The sequence below is a fragment of the Ptychodera flava genome, chromosome 2 (assembly GCF_041260155.1).
Source record: "Ptychodera flava strain L36383 chromosome 2, AS_Pfla_20210202, whole genome shotgun sequence".
In the NCBI taxonomy this organism is placed as follows: domain Eukaryota; kingdom Metazoa; phylum Hemichordata; class Enteropneusta; family Ptychoderidae; genus Ptychodera; species Ptychodera flava.
Genome location: NC_091929.1, coordinates 27,850,080 through 27,874,162, shown reverse-complemented (window position 1 = coordinate 27,874,162; position 24,083 = coordinate 27,850,080).

The following is a 24,083-nucleotide window of genomic DNA, read 5'->3' as shown; positions in this document are numbered from 1 at the left end:
CAGCGTGTACACGTGTAAAATGCACCGTTTTCAAGTACATTTGAATGCAAGTTTTCACCAGAATTCTCTTGTCTACAATGACATTGCAGTGTACACATATGGCTGAGTTGACAAGCTGAATGCTGTGTGTCTCAACACGTTTTGGCGTAGTAGAACAAGAAACTGTGGCTGACATTAAAAACAAAAAACCGTTGACGAAAACGTCACAGATACTTGGCCTTGAAAAAGTAATGCTGCGTTGCAACAGTGAAATCAAAACATTACACATGGCAGGTGCGATTTACAACCTCACTGCGTCATACAAGTCTCTCATAGTAGCCTGTAAATAAGTGGCGGTGTAGATTGTTGACAAAAGGTGAAAAAAGGCATTAGATTAATAACATTAATGTGCAGGAGAATAAAACAGTCATGACATGGCAACAATTGAGTACAAGGGGCAAGATCGATGACTGTAAATGTGTTATTTCCTCCTGTGAGAAAAATGATGAGGAATCTCACTTTTTCTTAAGTTGGTGAGACCGAACGCTCCATCATTCAAGTCGCCCATGAATTATAAAGCGATACGGTAACCATGTACAAACCGAACGGACAGTCTCTCTCTCTCTCTCTCTCTCTCTCTCTCTCTCTCTCTCTCTCTCTCTCTCTCCGTCCTTCTACCTCTGCCGACTTACCTACCTATTTATCTATCTCTATGAATCAGCAAGATTTTTAATTTGTCGAGCCCGTCCAAAATTAAATATTTTCTCTAGAGTGCCACTTCAATGCCTTGAGCTAGACTGTATGCTCGGTCGAAGTGATGCGTTTTAAATTTTCTGTTTTAAAGTTTGGGAGCTCGCAGATAATCTAGATTTGACATCTTGTGGTGATAAGTTCTATAGTTAAGATGCAGCATATGAAAGGGCACGTCCACAATATTTGATTCGCTTTTAGGTTGTTGGTGTCAGGGTAGAAGGCGCCTCGGGGACAGATAATCGGACTCTCAAATTGCTGGTTCTTTTCTGACCCACCACTTGTAGGCGAGCGGCAAATCCACAAAAAGGGCCTTATTTTAGGAGTTTAATGTACCCACCTTACATACGGCCACATCATACGCCATTTGAAAGCTTATTATCTATACTTTAAGAATATTGACGATGTGGAGCTGCCAAGTAGGGCCATACCCCCTAATTTGCATAATTCACACGGGTATCCAATTTCGATAAGTGCAATATAAAATTATAAAATTCACTGTTTAACTATTGTAAACATACTTTTAAACTATCGAGTGATATATCAAATAAAAGGTATTTGCATGTAGAATACAACCTTGATATCCAAAGACATATTTCAATTGATTTCACTGAAATATTTTCATATTTATATTGAAAATAATATTTTCCTCTCTTTAATAACAATATTTTAAAAATGTTAACACATACAGCTACAACATACAGCTACATCATACAACATTTGAAAGCTTATTATCTCTACTTCAAGAAAATTGACAATGTTGAACTGTCAAGTACGGCCATAGCCCCTAATTTGCATAATTTACAAGGGTAACCAATTCGCAAAAATGCAATATAAAATTACTAATTCATTGTTCACTACTCTAAACATACTTTTAAACTATCGAATGATATATCAAATGAAAGGTATTTGCATGTAGAATACGAAATGGATATCGAAAGAGATATTTAAATTGGTGTCACTGAAATATTTTCATATTTATATTGAAAAAATATATGCCCCTTTTGAATAACAATATTATAAATATTTCATCATATACAGCCACATCATACAGCCATATCATACGTCATTTTAAAGCTTATTATCTCTAATTCAAGAAAATTGACAATGTTGAACTATCAAGTAAGGCCCTATCCCTAAATTTGCATAATTTACACAGGTAAGCAATAGGTATAAATGCAATGTAAAATTAGAATATTCATTAACTATCTAAACATAATTCTAAACATATCGAGATGTGAGTGATGTATCAAATGAAAAGTATTTGCATGTCAAAAATAAAATTGACATCCAAAGAGATATACAAAGTGGTTTTACTGAAATATTTTCATATTTGTAGTGAAAAAAGTAATTTTCCCCTTTTGAATAACGGTACTTTAAAAATTTTAACAGCAGTATCAATGCAACCACATGCATTATGATGTGCAAAAAGTGCCTAGAACACGGAGAACAAACAGCTGAAATGAGGTCTGGAAATGAATATTTTGTTTGTTTAATGTATATTTCAAAACATATGAATAGCTCTTCTTGTCTGCATTATTATCCGATACCGATGTCTTGTTTTTATAAGTCAGAGAGTGTTTCTCCAAACATGCCCTTTGTATGGAGTATAATATACCCATTCACAGCATATGAAAACCTTTTAATGTCACTCAAGTATACCAACATTTTCTTGTACTGTTGTAACCAAGGCAACAGCACTAATATATATATATATATATATATATATATATATATATATATATATATATATATATATATATATATAATATATATATATATATATATATATATATATATATATATATATATATATATATATATATTATATAATATAATATTACTATTAAATCCAAACATACAGAAAGATCCCCATAAACGACAATATTATAGTTGTTGAAAAGTAACTATGTAGCCGAAACAATGTGTGAGAGTAAGCTGTAGTCAAAGTTATGGCATGATTCATGATCCAAGTCATTCATGGCGATACAGTGTCATGCATTTCCAGTACATCTAGTAATTCTACAAATTCATCATCCTCTTCTTAAACAGTTTTGTCATGAGTAAAAGGGTTGCCACAGTTATAGCTGCCTTGTGCATGGAAGATTAATTTGACAGCAGACACAACTGGTGACATGTAATAAAAGAAAGCAACTCCACACATCGTTCATATCTTATAGTTGTTTGAATTTTGTGTATGTTATGTTTGGCTGTTTTGTGTAAAGTGTTGATTTACCTTTGCGAGACGTACCCCTAATCTACGTATCCTGCCCTAAATCCGCACTGGAGAGACTACTGTGACACTACACTGCGATCCTTTGATGCTACCTTTCGAGAATAGAGTTGTCTTCTCAGTCGCTTAAAATTCATTTTCGGTTGGTGAAAAGTGTGCACTACTTGGCCACGTTGTTTCACTGAAGTTAAGTTTGTTCAAGTAAGGAAGCTAGAATGTCTACCGTTTCGGTCTGTTGTGTTTGTGTATGCTCATGTGAATCGGAGATCGAGCTTTTGTAGGTTTTGTTTGGCATAGGTGTAACGCTTATATTTCTGTTTCATATGTATGTGATTAGGCTACGTTCACAAATAATGGTGGTGAGGGGCGGAGGAATTCGGGGTGGAATCGAAATTTTGAGGGATAGTAGAGGAGCACTTGAAAGTTTTGATCTGCCTAAAGGGGACCTGAAAATATTTTGGTTCCCTTTTACTTTTTGCGATTCCAAGGTTTCGAAGGCAATTCAATGAAAATCGAATAACAATTAAATGTCATACGATTGTTCTAAAGTTAGTAATAATCAAACAAGATCTAAAATTCCTTTTAATTTTTATTTTTACTTCATTACTTTTATCTCGAAAAAATCTTGTATTTTGTACCGTATTGTTGTGGCATAATTGTTCTAATGTATCGTAATGTTGCCGTTTGATTGCATTAACTGGAATCTGGTATCTGTTGGTTTTGTGTGTGTTCGAAAGTCGAGAATGTTAATTTGTTGCACAGATGACCTTCACAGATAATGAGGTATAAAGATGTGATTTTTTGAGAAGAGCTTTCGAAAATTTCAGAGTAGGATGCATTTTTTTATGTTTGATATGAATTTATTAAGCTCGTGTTGGGTTCCAATGAAAATCATACATTGTCTCTGAATCTCAGTCAGAGCGATATTTGTTCTTTGTGTTACTGAATTATTCTTATATTGTATATATTTTATTCTTATTTTGCATAATGTGGGCATTATTCGTATTTACTGCACAATTTTATGAATATTAAAAATAAGTCAAGATATTCGCGATTTAAGTAAAAATATTCAATAAGAATATTTTAGAAACGTGTTTGGAATTCATAGTTCTATTCTATATGCCAATACCTTTCATTCGATATATCATTCGATAGTTTAAAAGCAAGTAAAGAGTACATAACATGGATTTTTTTATAATTTTATATCGGACCCATGCAAATTAGGTACCCGTGTGCATTATGCAAATTAAAGAGTTACGGTTCTATTTTGCAGCTGCATATCGTCAATTTTCGTAAAGCAGAGGTAATGGCTTTCAAGTGACGTATAATGTGGCTGTATGATGTAGTTATATGTGTTAAAATTATTAAAATATCGTTATTCAAAAGGGGAAATATATTTTTCGATATAATCATGAAAAAATTCAATATAATCATTTTAATATCTCTTGGGTATCTATTTTGTATTCTACATGCAAATACCTTTCATTTGATATATCACTCGATAGTTTAAAGTATGCTTAGAGTAGTTAATAAATTCCTAATTTTATATCACATTTCTGTAATTTGCGTACCACTGTGAATTATGCAAATTAGGAGCTACGACCGTACATGACAGATGAACATTGTCAATTTTCTTGAAGTAGAGATAATAAGCTTTCCAATGACGTATGGTGTGGCTGTATGATGTGGCTGTATGTATTAAATTTTTTTAAATACTGTTATTCAAAAGGGGAAAATATTTTTTCAATATAAATATGAAAATATTTCAGTGAAATCAATTTAAATATGTCTTTGGATATCAAAGTTGTATTCTACATGCAAATACCTTTCATTTGATATATCACTCGATAGTTTAAAAGTATGTTTAGAGTAGTTAACAGTAAATTTCTGATTTTACATTGCATTTATGCAAATTGGGTACCCGTGTAAATTATGCAAATTAGGGGCATATGGCCCTACTTGACAGCTCAACATTGTCCATTTTCATAAAGTAGAGATAAGAAGCTTTCAAATGACGTATGATGTGGCTGTATGATGTGTCTGCATGTGTTAAAATTTTAAAATATTGTTATTCAAAAGGGGAAAATATTTTTTTCACAATAAATATGGAAATTTTTCAGTGAAATCAATTTAAATATCTCTTTGGATATCCATGTTGTATTCTACATGCAAATACCTTTCATTTCATATATCACTCGATAGTTTAAAAGTATGTTTAGAGTAGTTAACAATGACATTTCTAATTTTATATCACATTTATGCAAATTGGATACCCGTGTGAATTATGCAAATTAGGGGGATATGGCCCTACTTGGCAGCTCCACATCGTCAATTTTCTTGAAGTAGAGATAATAAGCTTTCAAATGACGTATGATGTGGCCGTATGTAAGGTGGGTACATTAAGTGTGAAAAATAGGTGAGTCTGCCGCTCGCCTATTGTGGGGGCTCATTTTAAAGCTCTTGTAAAAAGAAAAACCTTTCAGCTTATTTTTTCGAAAATCCAACATTCAATTTATCCCCCTTAGAAGTAACACAGGAATGGCGGCCATTTTAAATTTCAAATATCGCGAAATGTTGGGTAATTTGTTTCGCTAGTTCCAAACTTTGCACGGTGACCCCGATTTCTGTTGCTGATTTGGTAAGAAAATGGATGAAAGTCTTTCACTTTCACTTTCGAGGTGCATGGGACCTTAATAATATATCTCTCTCTTACTGAAACTGAATGAGATCAAAAGGACACTACAGATATGCGCCTTTGTCTTTTTAGTCCGGGGTCACTTGTCATGATTTTGGCTTCCGTGTGAATTTCGTGAAGACTCTTGTCAACATATATCATTTTGTTCCTTAATATCTGGAGAGTCCAAAAAACATTGTTGGCATTTTTTCTTTCGACTTTGTCAAGGTCAAATTCAAGGTCATTCGTTACTCCACAAATTCCATTGATTAAGCATTGTAGTGCGTACAAAATGGCTATACTCATTGACCAAATTACTTTATAATACCTTCAGTGATGGAAGGGAACTTCACAGCTCATAAAAGATTTAAAAACCTTATTGTTTTTGTTTTTTTACCATTTTATATGAATTTATATGCAATTACAAGGATTTGCTTGTCTTGCAGTTGTACATCGTTTCCCATGCACTGTGTCAAATAATGACACGGATCGGTTTCTGACATGCACTCTGCTTGACAACTACATCATAAATTTCCCTGCATCTCGGCGTAAGCCATCCGCAGTATTACCAACTCTGGTAGGTTGTAAATTCCTGACCTATGTGCAAAATTTCACTAGTGTGGACAGGATTGCTGTGCAGCTAGCAGTGTGTACTCTCTGTTTGTAGTGAGAGAAAGTCATCCCTTTTCCTCGCATTTCTCTCCAAGTCATATAAAACGATTTGTACTTTTTCCTAACAATAGCAGGGATTAGAGACTTGTTGCTAATCATAGGCTACATGCAGAAGCCATTTATCAAAACTAAGCCTCTGCGCTGAGAAATATAGGCTATTAAATGTCGCTTTTGAAAATCAACTCCAGTACGCACAATGTTGTACTAACCAAGACACCCATTGTTAAAATATTGATACTGAGCACGAAAAATGATTCATGAACAATGGGTTGAACCTTTATTGTGTGAGACACTGGAAGTCCGTAGATTATTTAGGGTTAAAAACGACGAGATTAGTCATATACGGTGTTAGTAGCTTCTCAGAAACCGTTATCCACAGGCTATTTACTCGATATTTTATTGTCACGGACTCTTGAAATTTTGTGGCTGCATTTCACATATACATATTTCACATAACTGACATTACATGCAAATAACTTCGTCAAAACTTTCAGTAAAAAAGCATTTCATTCCTCCGAAAAGAGGACGTTATGCCTGATATGTCAGGAAGCAAGTGGTGAGCTTGTGTCACATATCCCACTGCATATGACACAGTGCTGGAGTTTGTTCACCAGAGAGGTGAATTTTGTGATGATGTCTTTCCAATAATGTTCAAGACTCAAGGATGATGATTCTTCTTCCCTTCGAGATTGTGGTGCTAGCTGGCATATAGGGAATGCTTTGCAAATACTTGCCATAAAGGTCTACTCCAGTGAGCAAAATTGCGCTATGAAAAAGCGTTAGAGCAAGTTGATAGCTCTGTATTTATAGGTTTAGCTCGTGGACGACCCTGTACATCAACTTCACCCTCATCTTCCATGTAAAGTGCTGGTTCATCTGAACCTGAAGCTACTTTCACTAGATCATCAGCTAGTACATACGACAAAAGCTTGTGTTTTTTTCTGTCAACACTATAGTTTTTCTTTTGGTCCTCTCCATGAGGTTTCTTCATTCAATGCTTGGGAAAAAACACAAAGAGCAGTATACCAAGGAAAATCAGACTTGTTAAAAGTCAGACTCAGTGGTGCAAAAGATCAAAAGGATGCTAGAGCCATTGACATTAAATATCAATCACAAAAGATGTTGGACCGAAAACATTGAAAATGTATTGCGAAATTTAAACACAAATGCAGACCCATTGTGTGAGACTGGATCTGCAAATGTCGGTTATGATAAATACCACCATGCTTGCTGCAGATATCAATTGTTTCCTTGTTGGAAAATTCTTTAGCTGAAGGTTCAGTTTTTAACCCGGGTGAAGTACATGACTCATATTTGGCAATACGTAAGGAACATGGAATTGTGAACCCATCAATTGGAAATAGGAAATTAAAGAAAACTATAACTGATCACATAAAAGATTGGAATATGGAAAATCTGTACGACACATGTACAGTGAACCAGAATTGGCTTTGCTAAATGCTACTAAAGATGCTGCAATACAGGGAGTTGTTGAGGAAATTTTTTAAAGTACAGAGGAAAATGTTAGAGTACTGTTCAACGCTGCCAAAATTTTGAGAAAAGCAATATCATTTTCAAGAAGTACACCAACCAAAGGCAGTCTTACCCAAGCAATTCTCATGATCAGAGCCCATTATCAAACAATGATATGGAAAATGATATCATTGCCTAACCCGACTTGCCACCTCCAGCAGACTAACAATGGAAGGTGGAGGAAAACACATTCATATCCATAGTAAGCATGCTTCCTCCTTTCCCTGAAGCTGTTGTGCATTTGATCAGATATTCTTGTAAACAAAATATATACAAAACAAATATCTGCTCTTGCAAGACGAATGCAATGACACCACATGTACGGAAATGTGTCACTGTGAGGCTGATGAAAATTATTGTCCGAACTGTTCACCTCCTATAAGTGACACTTTTGTTGATGGTTTTGATAATGATTAACAACTTAAGCATGAAAATCTTCTGTTATTTTGAAAGTCACTCATGCAGAGTTATCAAAGTTTTGAAGTTGCTGTGTGATCGTATTACTTTTATAACAAAACTTTCTTCAGATTAGCGATTATGGCATTAAAAGTCATTGACCTTTGACAGGAAATGTTAGACATCTGACTTCCTGAGAATGTTGTATAAGTTTTATGATTCTGAAATTGTATACAAGATAATCATTGTGATGTTTTAAGATATGGAGGGCATTTCTACGAAAATTAGAAAGAAATTTCATACTGACCTTCAATTGACCTTTGGTAAAGTAGTTCTATATATTTTTAATACAATAACCTTTTTTTTCAAAAAACCTCAATGTTAATGATTGTAAGGAATAATTCACATCAAAATGCATGTTTCCAAAGGTAATATGGTTGCAAAATGGCCATAAAGTCTTTTTATGGCTAAGAATTAACGATTTTTGTCGATTTTAAGAAAATGACCTTGAAATGACCTTCAGAGTTGTCAGAAAAAATGCCAACAATGTTTTTTGAAAATCTTGGCCATTAAGTAAATCGATGAGCTAGGTTGGCAAAAATCTTCACTCAAAACACACGGAATGACAATTGACCCCGGACTATTTCTTTCACAGCTGCTCTGTAAATAAAACGAGTTGGTCCATAAGGGTGTTGCAAATCATTTATGTTCATTCAGGAGTCTAATTGTTAGCTTTGAAAAGTCAAACGGGTAAATTTTATACTTGACCCTCAGATGAACTGGTAGCCCGTCATGCAAGAACTGTACAACTATGTGTTAGTCAAACCATTGTAAAATCTTCAGCAATCGTTATGATGACTCTGCAAGCTACCCTCAAATTCGCCGTCAGTCGGTCTGTATTAACTCTCGTACATCGGAGACATTTGCGATTATCTTCTCGTCTAAGTCTTATATTTAAATATAATGTCTTTCTACGACGCTGTTTTATCGTTTATATGTATTCTGCTCGTCTTAATGTAATGCACTTCTGAATAAAAGCTTATCATAAACGCGTACAAGTACCCACGTACACCGCTGTCGGGTATACACCTCGCTCTCGTCCACCGGTCGAATTCAGTTAACTGCTTTTAAATAAACAGCATTTTATTGATGCTTCCATAAATGTAAAATTGTAGGAAAACCCATCGCAAAAAAAGAACACCAGTTCATCAACAAATTATCTGCTTAAGTTTTCACGAGACCTGAATTATTCTGATGAAAAAGAACAGCTAAATGTAGATTACTTTGACAAACTTTATCTGCAGTAGTTCGTTGGGTACAGTGGTACTACCGCGTTTTGTGTCGCAGTTTTACGACAACCCTCAGAACCCGTGACGCCCACGGCAAATACCTGTGGACTGCAAAAGACTTATTAAAATACGTAAATCATTAAAACGCTAGTTTAATTGCCATCGGTATAGCTTTTCAGGACAAGTATTTCATTTTTACTAGTGTTGTACGAGTAGTGTGGAAACAAGACTGTACAAAATGAAAGACAGATTTTGCTCGACAATGCGGAGTAAGAAATACCCTGTTGTTTCGCTGACTTGTATTTATTTTTGTCTGCGGTATTGCTTTCAATATTTTTTAAATTGATAAATATATTATCATAGGAACATCTGTAAAAAAGAAAGCAAAACCGGCTTCTGTTGTGTCCCTGTGATCGCTGCAACGGACAAGTCAAGTGACAAGCGCAAAACCTGCACGTGGTGTGTGAAAGCACTTATCGGCGTATGTTTTACGCGCCATGTCTACGTCATATTATACCTTAGCCCGTCTTGTTCCATCTCCGGTTACACCGTTTCAATCCTATTTACTTGTCCGTCACGATCAACACGTTCAGAAGGTGTAGCTTGCCCGCCCTTCATGTCAAGTGACAGGCTGCAAGATGAATTTCCTCGTTTGAAGGGACCAAGTGCGCAGACGGTATTCGAATGAATTTATTTCCATTAATTGTCGTCCCCGTCTGTGTGTCGCTGTACTGTCGTCCATCTTACATCAGGAAATTTAGGCGCCAATAAATAGTTTGTCTTCTCAAGACACTCCCGCTTGTATTGTTTAGGATACATGCATTTACCATAAGAAAAACACATAAGCAACGATTTACAAATCCGTAAATGAACATGTCGTGAATACATACTGAAGGTTGACCATCATTATTAAGGATTCATTTCAATTCCCTGTCTCACACTTTTGCGCACAAACCATCTCGGAATTACTCTACACTGAGCCATGCTGCACTGAAGTAAAGTACCACACTACAATATTCAACATTACGGCACTACACTATATTGCACTTCACTACACCACGTCACACTAGACTAGACTAGACTAGAAAAGAATAGAATGGAATAGAATACATTCAACTAAACATATATACTACACTACACTACACTACACTACACTACACTACACTACACTACACTACACTACACTACACTACACTACACTGCACTACACTACACTGCACTGCGCTGCACTTCACTGCTCTACATTACACTACACTACACAACACTACACTGCATTGCACTACACTGCACTATACTACAGTGTACTGCGCTGCACTACACTACACTGCACTGCTCTGCACTACACTGCACTACACTGCACTACACTACACTACACCACACCACACTACACTACACTACACTACATAACACTACACTACACTACACTACACTACACTACACTACACTACACTACACTACACTACACTACACTACACTACACTACACTACACTACACTACACTACACTACACAATGCCTCACTAAATTCTACCTTGCTATGCTACGCTACGCTACTGTAACACTACAATACAGTGCACCCTCTAAACTGTGCCTGACTGCGACACTGTCAACTGTTACACTCTAGTCTTAAGGTAATATGCACCTCGAAAGTGAAAGACTTAAACTTTTGCTCAAACTTTCCTCAAGGAATCTTTCAATCATTCTCTTTCAAAATTAAGAATAAAAGTTGGGGGTCACCGTGCAAATTTTTGTACTAGAGAAACAAATTACCCAAGATATACCGATATTAGAAATTCAAAATGGCCGCCATCCCTGTGTTAACTCTATGGAGGAAATAAAAATTTTCGAATTTCGAAAAAGTAAGCCAGTGAAGTTTTCTTTCACAAGAGCTTTAAAATGAACCCCCACATGTGGTATATCAGAAGAGAATTGTAAAAGTTTGAGAGTCCGAATGTCTGTCCCCGAGGCGCGATCTACCTTAACACACGACCCTATCTAACAAAACGATTTGCTATTTACCCTGGTGGCCACCGTGCCACATCAACAATAAATCACTCTCTAGAGGCTTTCATATAAGCGAGGTTAAATCTTCATCTTAAAACTCACAGACATGATACACTTAACAGTAAACCCGTCGTACTTTCCACAAGATGTTCTTTTGCTAGCGCACAGTTGGTAGGGCACTGCATATAAGACACTTATTCCCTACTTTACTTGAAATTTACTGCGTTGACACGCTCTATAATAAGTTTTCCGAGATACTTTGGGTAATAAAACAAGAACTTGAAGTTGACATGCAAAACAAAGAAACAGTCAAAATTCATCAACAATTACAGCTACCGTCCCTCTCAACTAGTTATTCATGGTCTTCAGTTGACATCTTTGATCGTTCTGTTGGTACATTTGTCGTACATCACGTGGCTCCGTCAACGGTGTACGTTGTGAACACCGCTCGCTAGAACCGTGTTCGAAGAATAATAAGCATGCAAATGTGTATCATTATACTGTCTCTAGAAAGTTGAATTCCGAAGAGAAAATAAGTCCTGACCAAACGGCAGTGTCTTAAGCACACAAAAAGTAGTGTTGCTCACATAAATATCAGCATTTTGTGTGATGAATAATGTAATAGGCATAAGCACCTGGTTATTTATGAACTGAAAGGACAAAAACAAAGCGCAATATCACAAATTACATCTGCTTTCCTTCTCACTCTGATGATATCTATATTTCAATATACTGTCGTTTCCTCTCGGCCATTTCTCGTTTCCTTTTGGCCATTTTCTCAAGTTACTCAAAATTGGAGACGTTTTAATCTCCCGCGGGAGGTCGGTGAAAACGCACGAAATGACCGTAACGTTTGTCATTTACTCCCTGAACGCACTCTCGAGGACGATCCGAGCGAACAGGTATGTTCCCAGACGCTACTTGTCTCACCGAAACTCGACCCATTTGCTCCGCCGCGCCGACCCTCAGAAAAGCGCTCAGTGCGCTAACACTTGAATGAATGCAAGCCCATTGCCTATGAGCAACGAGTAACTTATTGTCACAATGACGTTACGTCGAAAGAATGCAGACGTATTCGTCCTCGTCAAATACACGTTCCATAAAATTAGGCAAAGTTTGTACAAATGTAACAAATTTTCTCATTTACCTCGGAAAAGTACGGCACTCCATTACAAACATGGAAAACAGTTCGAAACATTATGCTTCTACCGTACGAGGACTCCCTACTGGTCTTTCATACGCTGCCTTAAAAGTCACAACTGAGTCTAATTTCACCCATGAGCACGTTTCATTCACGTGACTTATGCCGTACAATTTAACACTTGTTGATATTGAGATGTCATATTAAATCACAATTTAGTGATAGCCATTTCCGTTCTGTCTACGCAATACAATTTCTTGTTTTCCCCACAAATCGCGTCGGAATTTCCGGCGTTCACCCTGGCAACGCTGCCTCTGAGGTGTCTCAAGTCCCGATGTCATTGTTGACCAGTGAATTGTATTCCAGACCAGGATTCATTTGTCCACAATGGCGTCGAATACTTTATGCCAATCATTGTGTTGGCATAGCCAGCAACGTGTGCTTTTAATTTGAAATACGATTTGGAGGAGAATAAGAAAAATATATTTGTTTCTATAGAACAGTAATAAATATGCTATTAAAAGTTACAGCTATTTCCTATCACGTCTAGTGTTACGGCATTCCTTCTCCCCTCCCCACTCCCTGAGGCGACGGGCATGAGAAGCCAGAATAAACCTGATGATGTTCAAGAGCAAACCATGACACATCGCATGGCAAGAGATGGGCAGCATTGTACACGTTCTGGGTACGATACTTTTTCTGCGAAGCACACTGTTTCTGCGAAGCACCATTCACCTCAGTTTCAAACAATTTACTTCAATTTCTCAAATTAAATCTTTATCTGTTTTTAACACCATAAACCGCGACAACACGTTCACAAGGCGCCATGTACAGAACATAGTTTTACCGTGACCTCACCACAATTCTGTGGCACTAAGCAATACTACACTGCATTTATTCAGTACACTCCACTTCATGGCACTACACCACACGAGGCCGCACTAGACTGCATTACACTTCACTACATCACATAACACTAAACAATACCACAACACATTACTCAACATTACTAAAGTCGACATTGCACATTACAGCACAATACACTAACCTGTGCTGATAAGTACTCACTACATTAACGAATACTACACTACACCAGACTTCACTACACTACATTACACTATACTACACTTCACTCTTCTTCACTGCACTAGACTACACAACACTACACTACACCACACACACTATACTACACTACACCACACTACTACACTACACTACACTACACTACACTACACTACACTACACTACACTACACTACACTACACTACACTACACTACACCACACTACACCACACCACACCACACCACACCACACCACACCACACTACACCACACCACATCACACCACACTTCACTACTCTACACTACACGACACGACACTACACTACACTACACTACACTACACTACACTACACTACACTACACTACACCACACTACACTACACTACACTACACTACACTACACTACACTACACCACACTACACTACACTACACTACACTACACTACACTACACTACACTACACTACACTACACTACACTACACTACACTACACTACACTACACTACACTACACTACACTACACTACACTACACTACACTACACTACACTACACTACACTACACTACACTACACTACACTACTATGTATCATAACACAATACCAGGGCACACAACACTATAATACATGACACTAAACTACACTGCACTGAACTTCAGGGACCTGCGCTGACATTCACTGTGTTACACTATTCTATTTGACACTTCACTAAATTACACTAAATGAAACTAAATTTAATGACAAGACATGATACTTTACTTCTCCACAATACCCGGCACTTCACTACATTATTCTACACTTCATCCCGTATATTACAAATGACTCCACGAATATATTTTGCACAAATAACACCTGAGACACAGATTTAAAAGTCAACATTTCAGAAAAGTGTAAAGCGTTGATTTTTAATGCCAGTTCGTGGCACAGTATGGCACTATAAAACACGAAAAGGGCAAATTAATTCCACTAGCCTCGATTTCCCAACCGATTCAATATTATCAGCCACACTCAGGCTTTCATCATTATTACACCCGAGAGGCTAACAGTTTTAAGTACTATGAGAAAACCCGCAATAATAGAGATACAAAGGCCTCGTATAGATCAACTCATTCCTGCGATCCCTTCGGATCGATTTCAAGTTGGTGAAAACCCCCAGGCTTTAGAAATGATCTAACGCATTAATTCGTCTAGAGGGGATGTTGTTATCGTGTCATGCAAATGAGTTGTTGTTGAAATGAAAAAAGAGGAGGCCATTTTGAAAGTACTTTGTGTATAATCGTTCGATGCTACTGTTGTCATGTATGTATGTATGTATGTATGTATGTATGTATGTATGTATGTATGTATGTATGTATGTATGTATGTTATGTGTGTATTATGTAATATAATACTTAAGCAAATTAGCTCTTACGCACACGCATGAAATATTTATCTCTGTTCAAATTATTCATCTATCTATCCATGGCATCAATAAATCCATCAATCCACTCCATCTATTCATATATCGATCGGTCCATCTATCTATCTGTCTATTTATCTGTCTGTCTTTCCGTCTATCTATAAATCAATCCATCCATTCATTCATCCATCCCACTATCTATCTATCTATCTATCTATCTATCTATCTATCTATCTATCTATCTATCTATCTATCTATCTATCTATCTATCTATCTATCTATCTATCTATCTATCTATCTATCTATCTATCTATCTATCTATCTACCTACCTACACCTACCTACCTACCTAGCTACCTACCTAGCTACCTACCTACCACCTACCTACCTACCTACCTCCCTCCTTCCCTACCTCCCTCCCTCCCTACCTACCTACCTGGTCACTGAGTTCGATATAGAGAGATAGATATGCATCTTTACAAACAATTATGTCCAAGCTATTGTCTGTCGTATACCGACACTTTATTTGCCAGCTTGCATCGCCCAGCAAAAGTACCATATCATTTATCAGTTGTTCAAGTACTTCTTATATCAAACTTTGACTCGAGAAGCAGGGTGTGTCAAATTGCATGGAACAGCCGATCAGCTATTTTATTTGTTAGATTAAAACTTGAGATTTGAGTGGCACGAGCGTGAACAATCTCTACCTTGCTTCCGTGCATCTCAAAATTTCTATATGTCATATTAAATGAAATGCTTTCTTTTAATTAGATCGTAATATTGATATTTATAGTAGTAGAAAAGACATGTCCTCGTTCAACAGATTCTGAAAATATAGTTGGGTCGTTATCGCATGCAGGGAATTCTTTATTCGCCCTTTTATTAATCGATTTTGATATTCTAAAGTTGCTGTTGAGATTTCGGATAAAATTACATCCTTGAATGGGATTGACTCAGATGAAAGCGCGGTAACGAGTGATTTTGCCCGCTTCAGAATCGATTTCTTGCTCCAACGATCGTCATTACCGACCAACTTTTCTATTAAGGATTTGACCAAGTTATGGAAGAGAAGAGAGCGGATCGTGGGTAGAATATTTTCTTAAACAGCAGTTTGATAAGTGGTTGGTTGATGTTTGATTACGTCAGAAGAAAATAATTATTGGTGTGATTAGAAAGGTATGGGCAGATTCTAAATCTAGCAGTATCATTTAAGAATTTGCATTCTACGGATGTTTAAGTTTCATCACGTAGGTTCAATATTCTTATGAAAATTTCCCTAATGAAGTAACCAGCCACTTGCTCCATTCTTAAAGAATCTTAATGACTAGAGAGGCCACATTGTGACGTCATTAGTGTTATTATTTCGTCTGTTCTGTGTAAGAATGAACGCTCAATCAAGAGCATGGGACAAATCAACGCCAACCTAGGGGAGTCAGATGGGTGCAATTTCACTCTTGAAAACTGGAGCGCAATACCAATACTTAAGGAATTTCGCATCAACGCTGTTTGCCGGGGGGTTGCAGTGTCTACCGGGGCGACTTAATGCTGATGCGAGTTTCGCTCTGCGCAATTAGCTGCATGCGTTTATTTCATCTTGAATGAACTAAGGTCACAAGAGGTCATTCATTTTGTAGCGCTTTTTCGGGCCAGTAACTGAGGCGCAGGGCCTACAATAAAGTTGTGCCTTGGAATACTAAATATCCGTTGAATTCCATGTATTAAATTCTTCGCCCGATTTTGTTCACTGAAAAAGTGAAGAGAACACAGAGAAAGCAACAATATCGACGTTTCATAACACTGCACTAGACTACACTACACTACACTACACTACACTACACTACACTACACTACACTACACTACACTACACTACACTACACTACACTACACTACACTACACTACACTACACTACACTACACTACACTACACTACACTACACTACACTACACTACACTACACTACACTGTATTAGACTGCACTAGACTACACCGCTCCATACTACTTCGTCATACCAAACTTTAAAACATTACTCTGAGATTGACTACACTACATCACACTACATTGCAACAGAGCATACCACAATACACCACACTTCACTACCGTACAATACACTACACTATCCTACTTTAATTTACAGTACAATAAACTACACTTCACTTTAAGACAGCACACCCTAGAAAAAATAATAATAACAACAAAAGACACAGCTACAGTAAATCCGCAAGTACGTAGAGCGAACAGTCAGTTTCAAATTATAGAAACATTTTTTATTGTTCAATGTGAAACATTTGTCCTTGTTCGGTCAGATATTGTACTTGACCGCATCTTGATGTCAAGATAACGGAGCTTTCGCGAGTTTGTCTAAAGGTTGCTGTTTTTTGTAATACCTGCAAGAAGTTATCCATGTAGTCACCCACTGTCATTACTCAGTTAAATCTTTCATTCTTTTATGTTAATCAAAATGCTATGACGTTTCTCCCGCCACAAGTGACCTCTTCGATTGATAAGGTGATAGCTTTAATCGACCCAAGGAGACACGTAAAGCCCTAATTCCGGGTTCACGGAGAAGAGAACTTTGTTATCGTCATGGAATCTTTCATGATCAAAATAAAGATCTCCTTCAATCTAAGAGCTCTTGTCTCGATGATCAAATGCACTAAACACTGTTTAAATAATTTTATGTTGTACATTCCCAGAGGGCGTCGGCATTTTGCTTAAATGAAACCGAAGTTAACTTTATCGCTCTGACTATCAAAGCTGTTCTGACCGGAGGAAAATAAGTGTTCAAGATTCGGAATAAATTGCGAGGTGAAAATACATACGTGATATGGGGCTGTTGCTACTTGTTTGTTTGTTTAATACTCGGCTCTCAGAGAGAAAGAGAGAGAGAGAGAGAGAGAGAGAGAGAGAGAGAGAGAGAGAGAGAGAGAGAGAGAGAGAGAGAGACTGAAATGAAAAAATGTTAAAACCTTGTATGCAAAGAAGCATATGGAGTATTCTAGAAATGTTGACAAGCACTCCATTGAACAGACTCCGTTCATGTAATTTAATGATTACCTTTTCTAACTCCTTTTCATTCTGCAGACATTTTATCTCAGCTAAATTTATCCGAGTGAAATTTATAGTGTCGATCTAGTAAAAAATACAGCGCTGACACTGAAGTAATTTTTATGACAAAAATGTCAAATAAATGTCATAGGATTGAGATCAAAAGTACACAACGTAGCATATGAGAAGGCTGATTTCGCGATGAAGAACTTCGTGCAAACACACCAAAGCCATAACGGTTTAGCTTCCTTGCAGCTTGAACCTCAAGGCAGAATACAACCCGGAGAAATACTTTTCGTATTATCTCAAAATGTTTGATTAATTCTCGGCCAGTCTAAAGCTTGCACGAACTGGTTTTCAAACTTGTAGAAAAAGTTGAATTTTCCTCACTTTATGTCGCGCGAAAATTCAGAATTTTATGTTACCCACAGCGTTAACATGTCAGCTGCATTTAATGCTGACAGTACATAAAATTTGTTTCTCTGATTCAAACATGCAATGGTGGCATTTGATTTGTTCTAGATTTTTGATTTTTTTACAATTAGTAAAGTACGCAATAAAGATCAATCTTTAATCTTTTTAAGACGGGAGAGACAGTTTTCAAATTATTTTCTTCCGACCTGACCTGTATATCGCGTCCATGCATCTCTTATGGTAGTTTTATAACTTATCTTATTTTTGCTGCCGTAACCAAGGCCAACAATTGCTTTAAATTTTCGAGTGTTCTCATTTGTCACAGAACATTCATAGAACGTCGACATTTCAGTTTGTACTGGTACATGATGTCCGTTACTGTCATGAAATGATTTCATTTTCTAATATTTATATATCTTTTTTCAGTAAAACCCCTTAACCTTAAGGTGGACAACTCTTAATAAGGCTTTACCGTGAATCCTTATTCTCGTGCCCCGAAGTGATTTGCTTTCGTACCGTCCACAAATGTGAACTCCATCTGGACCAAGCAAAAATAATGAAATTGTGATGTATCGATTTCGCCGACGGATCTAAAGTACGCGTTCAGATCCACTAAGTGCTGTAGTTTGTACTTATTATAATTTGCACTCGTGTAGTCGAGTTCTCCGAAGAGAAAACTGCTCGGTCAATGGTCAAATACGGTATTACTCCCAAGATTGAAATCTTTGTCCCGACCATGCGTTGTATGCTGATTTTAATGAGGCATATTCAACGTGTGATTGGAGATGTCTGGACACGCATGATTACCATTAACTCATCATCTTGATGCACTTTGCATAAATTAATATAATATGGACTGTATATAGGGCTTTTTCTGAACAAACTTATATTTTGTACAAGCCTTAGGATAATAATTTTCACACCATTAATGTGTGTAATACCAAAGATTGCATTAGTTTGGTAGATATATTAATTCGAGTTAGAAATCGATTTCAAAGCTGTGGATGGCATGACAGAAGTCTGCTGAGACCTTCAAGACTAGTTTAAGGTCACGTGACTGTTACCCGCACACAGTACCCCTCTCGTCAACATCCTCCGTGCTGCCACAACTGTCTACATAATATACAATAACTCAGTCCTACACCAGTCAACGTTAACGGAAATTTCAAGAGGCCACGGTTGTTCATGTTTGTGTATATATCATCATGAAAGTCAAGTTTAGAAAACTATCTAAAATTATCTATGATTAATTTACTTCAATCAAGAAATGTTCGTTATTGTGACTTGTTAGGCATATTATTCCACGTGAATGCAGGGTATCTATAGTACTGAATCTCACTTTAAAACCTTCCCTTATTCAGCGAAATTTGATTAAATCCTCAGGAACAATTCAATTCTGTTCAGTCCCATCAGTAACATTCATCGTTTGGCCTTGAACCTGTACGGAACGTTTTCACTGTCAGTATACTAAAGTGTTCAATGTGGGTTCATTTCAGCTCAACACCGGAGGCAAAGACTCTTAGGATGTTTCATGAAATCAATTCCCAGCCTTGATAATCCGCTACTATCCAATACCTAGGACGATTGCCCCCGCCTTGTATTCTTCACATCACTGAAGATGTACGATTAGATAAGTTTTGATATAGGAAATCTTGCATTGTTGTAAGCCAAATCAACAAGATACTTTAGTTTTATTTTCTCCTACAAATTAAACATTGGCATTTATCAAACATTGGATCACTGCCAAGAAATTCATTCATCTGCCAGATGTCCCGACCCTCAAACATCCACCAACGGAGTTGTAAGATGCTGAAAGACATAGATAACCTTGGCACAAGGTTACCTCTCGTAAACAGCCTGAACAGCAATTTCTCCTCACCAAAAGTACATTATTGCCGGCTCATAAGTATGATAGATTATTGCCTCAAAAATGTTAGTAGAACAGTTCGCTTGTCAGCGTAAACAGATTATGTCTACCTAAGCTATTGCCCAAGCCGTGTATAGAGAAGCTTGTTACACTTGTAAAATGTAAAGCGCGATTTTCAATAATGATCTTTCAACGATGTTATCATTGTAATAGGCAGTTGCTTTAAACCCAATTAGAAATCTTGAAATAAAACATCACATACAAACATTTTAAAAGCAAAATCACTGAATTGGCATCTCTGTCATATAAAGAAAAGGAAAACACGAATTATAAAAAAATGGGTACTAAGTTTTGATTCTCAATGGCATAGAAAGAAATTGGAAGACGCCCATCAGACCATAAAAAAGAAAAAGGTCACATTGTTATGCAAGGTATTGTGGGTAACGAGATTTACTCTCTAAAATCAACCTTAAAGGGTTTACCAGTAGTACACCACTGTCGCAGTTAGGTTTCGGTGCCATTTGGGCCGATTATACTGACAGTGATGTCTCAGAGAATAATAATGTTGATAGTGAGATGATATCTTCAGATAACACGATTGGAACAAATTTGGGATAATTGTATTTTCATATTTTGCAAATTTCTCAAAAGTGTTAGGTGCCATATAGCTGAATGTTGAAATATCGCAAATTACTCATAAAAACAAGTGTGTACTGTAAAAAGAAAAGCATATGAGATTACATTTGCAGATTAAATCGACATACTTCACCGTCCAATTATCCAAAATTAGTTCCAATCGTGTTAGATAGTAGTATAGACGTCTATTTCAAGCTGGCAGAGTGTAGTTGCTATAAGTTGGTCACTTCTAAAACCCGGAGACATTATCACTTCTGTTAAACCTCACGGATTTAGTTAGTACTCGCCTTTGAGTAGAATGTTCTCTATTGGTAGAGTGTGTGTGACTTATGAACCAAGTAAACCACTAGCAAAACCAGACCGCTATGATGGTTCTTAAATCAGGTTAGACGTTAAAATAAATTTTAAAGTTTGTGCCGAACTTGGCAAATGTCATGACCAGGACAGCCTTCAGTACTTACAAATGTCTTCAGATGTAGCAGCAGATACACTTTTTACATAATATGTAAAACTCAACAGTTTGATATACAAGTCCCTTCGTGATATGCTTGAAGATAGGTTTGGCTCTGATGGTTGACATGGCATCAACTTTCTGATTATGCGTCAACTTACTTGCCTGCCTGGCTTGCATTTAAAACATTTAGCACAAGATATAGAGAGCCTATTACTTTGGGTTTACGATATTCGAAATGTTTTGTGATTAAACCTTTGAGTGCTGTATTTTTTTCCCACCAAAATTTGAATGCTACATTTTACCAATTTTTATGAATTTTTCCGTAATTTTTTCGATAAGTTTGGATCAAATGGACATAAAATTGTAATAGCTACAGTTTCTTATCAAAATTTTGGCAAAAATCTGAAAAAAGTTGACAGGGGTACATCTTGTAGAGGAGACAAAAATTGACTTTAGCGCTCAAAGGGTTAATAGACTGTGCGATAGTTATTTGTAAACGCATTAACTGACACAAAGTTACGTCGTAAAGTATATGAAAGTGATCATTATGAATAGGCAAATTGTAACAATATTGTTCTGGTCAGGATCGGTGAGGTAAGTTTTTAGAGGTCGGAAATGGCCAATAGATCCCGACAGTGGGCAAACAAAAAGAAAATCGCAGAAACATGCCAATGAGTTGACAGTACCAGTATCTGCAATTGATGGCAATTACTCAAAATTGCTGGTGATATGGGCGAAATGGTCATTTCAAGAATAACTGCCCTTCACAAGATGGTAGTTTGGGAAACGACGGCCGTTTGGACGAGCTGCCAATCAACTAGCCGGTATTGGCTAGCCCACAGAATTGGACGGTCTTAAGCTGTACATAAACACCGAACGCAATTAATAAATTCTCATAGAGTCAAATAGGAAACCCACGCAACATAGGTTGGCATTATCACATCAATGCCTTACGTGAGAACGTTTTTGCATGAGGTAAAAAGCACTTTTCTACAAACACTTTTCTATACTGGATACAAATCCAATTATTCAATTATTTCAGCTCAGTTCTCTGAGTAGATATGTTCTCAAAGTAAACTCCAATTAAAAGCTGTAAATACTTCAGTGGAACATAAACATGGCATACCTTTGAATGCTCATGGTATTGCAGACATGACTGGGAGGTTTGGTAAGCATAGAGCAATTGCCACCATCTTTGTGCCAACACCAGAGCATAATCGACCCTCGGGTATGACCTTTCTGTCTAAATTCGAATGTCTTTTTCACACTAAAGATGGACCATTCATAATTGAGGAGGTTACATGTGACTGTCATGCGAGGGTCACGTTCAGGTGTCGGTTAGTTGTTAGGAGGCAAGGGCAACTGAGATCACACCTGGATGTGAAATGATTATCCCTACCCGTACGTCCCGTACACCTGGTGAGGACCAGGCTGCTTATAAAACGGGGACTGACTCCACCAAAGATCCTTTCCTGACATATACATTCTGCTCACGTTGAAGTTTAAAATTTGTCAGATAAAGTAAGTGCACAGGAAGAACTCTCCATTGATGAGTCAATTAAAGTGACTGAATTGTCAGAGACGGAAGATGATAGGTGCTGGGAATCAACAAGATTAACTTAAAAGTCAAACCAAACTTGGGGTACTCCGAGTCTGTTCAGTGATACCATGAAATAAACCAGCAACCTAAACAGTGTCGGATTAGCGAAGGTTGATTGCAAAGTGAAGATGATCTGTCCCATTACCCTTTTAGGCAAGTGAGGAGGTCAACAAATCTCTCTTTGGTGACCCCGATATTTCCTTCATAATGCCAGCGACAGAGAATTATGTTATTTGTCGTAATTGGAACACTGTTTCACTTCACTCTCTCCGGCTACTAAACATTATCGGTTAGCTAAACAATAAAACACACCCAGCGACGGTATACCACGGGATTTTGACCAGTTCACGACATATATACATGAGCGATAGCGACTGCATATATGAAGTGAAGCAGTAAAAACTGAGTTGTATACAATCGCTGTGTGTGGTTCAGTGCTATTATATCATAACAGTGTATTCGAACTTCTAGCGTGGAACGTCAAAAAAGGATTTTCGCTCCTGCCGAAAGCTCGTGCGCGTGCCAACCGTACAAAATCGCAAATATAGCACTGTTCTTTTCACATCTCAACCAATCAAATGACTTTACTCGCGCCATCAATATACTAGTATGATATAATCTATGATATGGTAGACATCGATTCCAAAGATATCGCCCAGGATTTCGTTGTTGAGCTTGAACTTCGAATGGCAAGAAGGAATGTTCAAGAAGGGAACAACATCCTGCTGAGCAATGCGAAAGGGGTATCTACTACGAGCATACTATTTTCTGATGATACAGAGTCACCAAGACACTCTGTCATAGATATCTGATGACAAGATAAACTTTAGTAGTTGGACTTTTTTTTAACTATTGACTTTCATGTGCTGTTGTTATTGTGCGTTCTCTATACCATTGAAATTCTTTTTCAGGGTCTCTTCATACAAAGACAATTTGCT